General features: G+C 39.3%; 1 long non-coding RNA gene across 2 annotated transcripts; it reads left to right on the top strand.

Annotated features, from left to right (window-relative positions):
- Positions 1-2,534: 2,534 nt before the first annotated feature.
- LOC109199790 (uncharacterized) lies at positions 2,535-4,484 on the top strand. Of its 2 annotated transcripts, none has more exons than XR_002060099.2 (3): positions 2,535-2,670; positions 3,569-3,717; positions 4,405-4,484. It is a non-coding gene; the product is annotated as an uncharacterized LOC109199790 (long non-coding RNA). The 2 variants fall into 2 exon arrangements; XR_002060098.2 differs by lacking the exon at positions 4,405-4,484 and adding an exon at positions 3,792-3,825.
- Positions 4,485-5,667: the final 1,183 nt, after the last annotated feature.

The raw sequence follows: 5,667 nt of genomic DNA, 5'->3' as shown, positions 1-5,667 counted from the left end.
GAGAGAGGAGGAGCTGTGTCCTGATGATCCAGAGAGGTTGAAGCAGCAGCAGCTTGTGTGTAGAGACGCTCTGACTGGGCCATGTTACTGGGAGGTGGAGAGGAGAGCTTCATCCAGCAGTGACTGACAGAGGAATGAAGTGCAGATGACTGTCAGTGCTGCAGAGTGAACTGCTCTGAGAACAGCTCCACTGTCAGACACAATGTAGAGTCCAGCATCATCCCTGTGTGTCCCTCTGGATCTGACAGAGGATCATCAGTGGATCTGGATCTGCTCTGCTGGAGGTCACAGGAGGTCGCAGACAGATCCAGCCTGCACACAACGTTTTCTCTGGGAGTGTGTTTCACTACACACCCTGTTTGTGTTTCTCACTAACATGTTGTAGTTTTTCCTGCACACAGCAGCGCTTTGATCATTTCTCCTGGTTTTCTTCCTTTTCTAGCTTTTATACACCGACAGTAAAACAAAACTCTAAAGTCATTATTTGAGGAGCTTCTTAAGAGTTTCTGTGAGTTTAGTGAAGTCAGCCTCTCAAAAATAAGTGTGTGTGTGTGTGTGTGTGTGTGTGTGTGTGTGTGTGTGTGTGTGTGTGATGTCTTTACTTATACTGGTCAATAGACTTTAGTCAACACATGATTGAAAGGTGTTACACATGAAATAAAAACAGTGTTTCATCTTTATTCCTCTGAAGCAGCTGCATTATAAACAATCTGCTCCTTTGTGGCCTTTAAAACAGCTTAAATAACTGTTGTTATATTTGTTTCTGCTCCTCTTGGACAGACGACTCTTGAAAAGACATTTTTGAATTTCAATGTGACTTTAACTGGATAAATATGGGATATATAAACGTCTGTAACAAACTGATTCCAGCTTCTACCTCATGATAGGAATGTTTTTGTGGCTCAAGATGACCTGATATCTTTCATGATGGAGACATTTGACACATGTTTCACATATTATAGACCAACAAGTTATTCATAGCAGTTTAAATACAGGGAGTCACTTTTGGGCCCAGCAGATAAAACAGAGCCAATATTTCCTTCCTTATTTAAGTGACGTGTGTCACAGATGTGACCTAGTAAAGTGTAACTGAACATTAGTGACGTTATTCTCATGACCGACAACGGACCGACCCAGAACCGTGACATTAACACTCTCATGGTGTGCTTTAAAGTTAGCCTCAGCTAAAGTAATATACTAGCAAAAAACGATTTCCAGGCTCAACTTCCATCATACAGATGATGCTCGTGGCAAAAGAGTAACGTTCAGAAGCCTTTTCATTATGAAATCTGTTTCTGTTCATCAGGAAATAATATTCAAACTGATTAAATAGACATTTTTCAGTAGTTAGCTGATATGCGTCAGTTTCAGCGTGAAGTGAAGTCTGTCTGTACTGGATCTGGATTCGTCGTCCCTACAACAGCGACACAGCGATCCGGCTCACCAATTGGTGATAACGACCTGCTGAGCCTGCTAGCAGGTGGAGGAGGGCCAATCTGAGCCACAGTTATGTGATAACTGCTAATAATGTCCACTGAATGGACTGTGCACACAAACAGCAACACAAAGACTCAATCAGGACCAAACTGTGTTTGTCTGTGATATCTCTCACACTGAGTCCAAACATGGCTCTGTTTTACCACGAGCTGCTCAGTGCACACACAAACCTGCACTCAGAAAAATTATGGTTCTTAAATGGTTCTTCAGATGTCTTCATGGTTCTTTAAAGAACCATCATACGTCAAAGAACCTTTTTATTTTGTGGATGGTTCTTCAGCTATTACAAAAGGTTCTTTAAAGAACAAAAGGTTCTTCATCCTTAGCAATCTAAGTTTGATGGTGTAAATGGCATAAATATTTATTCACTATAATGAGGCTGTGAATTATACTGTGTGTTTTCTTTGTGTGCATGTGTGTGCGAAGGGGGAGGGCGGGATACCTGGCAATTACCCTTTAAGAGAAGATGGTAGGAAACTGAATATTCAAATAAAAGTTAGAAATATTTGCTTAAAAATATACTGGTGGCAGGGGTGAGGGCCAAAGCCTAAAGACCCCCCCCCCCCCCCCCCACACACACACCCCTAACCCCACAAACCCATTATGAATATGGTGAGTTAACAAACAGTAGACACAATACACACATTCAAATACTGTACTTTAGTTTTAAATTTTAATAAAGCATTACTATTTTCTACTCCAAGGCATTACTTTTGAGATTATTATATATTTTTGAAAATATAGCATAATGATAATACTAGTTATTGTAAACTTTACAAACCACCCAGCAGTATGTAAAGTCAAATTATAAAATACAAGTAAATAACAATTGCAGAACAGAATGTCAGTGTAATGAACACACACTTCGTTTTGACAAAGCACACTGCTTAGGTAAATGATCTGAGTAGTTGTTCATCACTGAGCAATTTGTTAATATGTGTTTCGAGCCAAATAAATGACAGGAAGAGAGAGGTGACGTCAGAACACGTCATACTATAACCTCCCTGGAGCGGAGGGGGTCAGTTGTTGGGATGCGCATGCGCAGACAGAGTGTGCGAGCGGCGGGCCTTGACCTTTCGGGAAAAAACCTCACGGACGGTGACAGCGAAACGGATAACAGTCTTCAGTACCTGTTGGACTTTGAAGCTGTGGATTCTGGGACTGTTAGAAAAGGTAAAACATTTTCATTAAAACCTTATTACTGTTTTGTTTTTGTTACTCGTCATTGTAGCTTGCTGTTAATGTTGTGCTAACAGTAGCGATTAGCTAGATACGTTAGCTGTTGACGTCAGCGCAATTTAGTATCCAACTGTTTTCCTAACAAAACCACTGTTATAATTAAGTGAAGGTGCTCCCAGCTAATTTGAACCTTTGGCTTCTAAAATATGTGGTTCTATTGCGTGCTGCGTACATAACCTAATGTCAGCTAGACCGAAATTAAAATTTAATATATTGTTAAAGTCACTAAAATGGCGCCTGAAGCCTGTTGTGGCGTGAGCTCTGTGTCTGCTCTAGAAACTCTGAAATTCTGTAGATCTGAGCCGTACATTAAATACTCACATGAACCTGTACTTTGAATTCTGTATGAGCTGTATAAAATACAGACAATTAGATTAGATAACTCTTTATTGTCTAATCGAATTATATAGAAATTAATAGAAATGTGACATGAGAAGGTGTGTCTTTGACTGTTCCTGCATAACTTAGTTTCGGACTAGTTGACAAGTTATGCTCCGGTCATTTGATGTTTCCAAGATAGATGTTCTTTTGTAATATAGTTAATTTTTTTGTATATTTCATTTATCCACCATCATACATCATACATACAAGCTAAGAAGAGGTCGTTATACTAACAAGAGGTATCAACGCTGGGCCAAAGTTCAGCATATGGTTAAAGTTTGTAATCCAGCCAGGGTGTAAATATCACTCAGCAGCCAGAGCTGAAGCAGGTAGCATCAACACATAAATCTACTCTACCCGGCTTAAATCACAAGAGCACCTCTGACCAAAAAGCTGTAGATTTTTCTTGTTTGCACAAATTAATCCAGATTCACATTAATTGTGTTCACAGCTCCAACAAAATGAGGAAGAGGAGGGGGAGAAACACAATTAGGTTGAATTACAATTGGATGGAAGGCGAGGACAAGGAGAAGGAAGCTTAGGATGAGGAGGAAGAGAAGCAGCAGGAGCATCTTTAGGGATCCCTATGATGTCATTGAGGTTTGTTTCATAATATTGTCCTCTCACAAAGAAAGATGACTTGTTTTAGTTCACTTACTTCCTGTATTAAATAGTGATGTGCAAAATGTTGTGGAAAGACCATGGAGCAGGCACGTATAGTGCATCTGCAGGTAAATGAACATCAAATCTCTAAGACAGACTGAAATCTGTATATTTATCACCCTTATGATAAAACCCATGTCAGCCATTGGGTTATGGACTTTGTATTTTGAAGCCTCAACATTTGCTTTATTGCTGTTGCTATGTTGGGACCATATTAGGATGAGGGATCAGAATCTGGAGTCATGCACACTATTGTTTCATTTAGTGTGTAGCCATAAGATTCGTACAGCAGATCCAAGTTGTGCCTTGAAAACAGGAAAGTCATCTGCATAGAGGAGAACTGTAATAGCAGGCTTGTACAAAGTGAGGCTTTGTGCACTCGTTTTACTTCTGTCACCCTGTTTTGATGCAGATTTCACTTGAAATCAGGTAAGAACTGGACTTATTTTTGTGAATTGATTGTGTATCGCATATGTTTGATTTGACTTTCTGCAAGACAACAGTCGTCCACTGGCCAAAAAAGTTTTCCAAATACCTCCACGTGATCTAGCCTGGATTTAGAAAAGAATAGCAAAAAAAATCTGCACCTCCTGCTTCAGATGCAATTTGTGTTTCTGTGTTCAGAGGCAGCGGTGAGAGGGGAGACCTCGGCTCATCCAGCTGGAGAGCCTGACCAGGAGGAGTCGAACATTAACTCAGCTCTTCCAGGGCAGACTCGGCTGTTGGCATCGACGAGGGATGACGTGAACGCCAAACTGGAGTCCATCACAGGTCAACTGCAGGTATGCGAGTCAGACCTTCTGAGGAGGGTTTCACTTTTCTCTCTTCTTTGTAATTGACTCTTTTCTCTATCTCTTTCAGCTCCTTGTCTCAGAGTGGGAGGGATTTGAAGCACAAAGGGAGGAACTTGTCGTTTGGTTGGCTGATATGGATGTCCACCTGAGTGAGGTTGACCAGCTGACAGGAAACACCAGTGAAAAACTGAAACAACTGCAGGTGTGGGCTTGTTTTGATATGACATATATTTGATATGAAACATACGTCAGAGACATTATCCTAAACTGGACTAACAAAGGACCATGAGTACAACATGAAACGTACATTACATAGCGTAAGGCTGAAGTTCATTGATCATTTTAATCATAAACTTGTTGTTGAAATGTTTTTACTGAACATGCAAACATCTACTGATGAAAATGTGTTGATTTATTGGTCTGTTATGAAGCTATTGCTATTTCTAATGTGTTTTATCACTTTCTGATGTTATTAATTAAACAATACATGTATTATTTGTTGTGTTATCTGTAGCTATAAAAAATATATATATATGTATTTATTTATTTATTTATAGTATAGCAAATATATGTAATTATTACTGTTTAAAACACTAATATGTGTCATGTATTAGTAGTGATGTTGTGCTGAGGGTTAAAATGCCTTTTTGTCTTTTGGTATACTACAAAATGACAATAAACCATTAATATATGTCTATTCTGTGGTCGTATTTATTTTACCCTACTCAAATTCAATTTATGATGCATTTTATTTTGAAAGATTTAAAATGGTTTTTTAAAGAACCACTCAAAAAAGGTTCTTTAAAATGGTTCTTTAAAGAACCATTTTTAAAAAGGTTCTTTGAAAAACCATTAAAGGTGCCCCAAAGAACCATTTCTTGATGGTTCTTTGGGGCACCTTTAAAGGTTCTTCAATGAACCACTGAAAGAAATGGTTCTTCAAAGAACCATTGTTTGAAAGGTTCTTTGTGGCACCAAAAAAGGTTCTTCTATGGCATCAGTCTAAAGAACCACTTTTGGTTCCAGTTGGCACCTTTATTTTTCTGAGTGTGGGGACCACCCGGCCCATCAGCCATCAAATCTGTCCCTCACT

The sequence above is a fragment of the Oreochromis niloticus genome, unplaced genomic scaffold (genome assembly GCF_001858045.2).
Source record: "Oreochromis niloticus isolate F11D_XX unplaced genomic scaffold, O_niloticus_UMD_NMBU tig00007939_pilon, whole genome shotgun sequence".
NCBI lineage: Eukaryota > Metazoa > Chordata > Actinopteri > Cichliformes > Cichlidae > Oreochromis > Oreochromis niloticus.
Note: the sequence above shows the minus strand (reverse complement) of the source record. Positions and strands in the feature narration are given on the sequence as shown.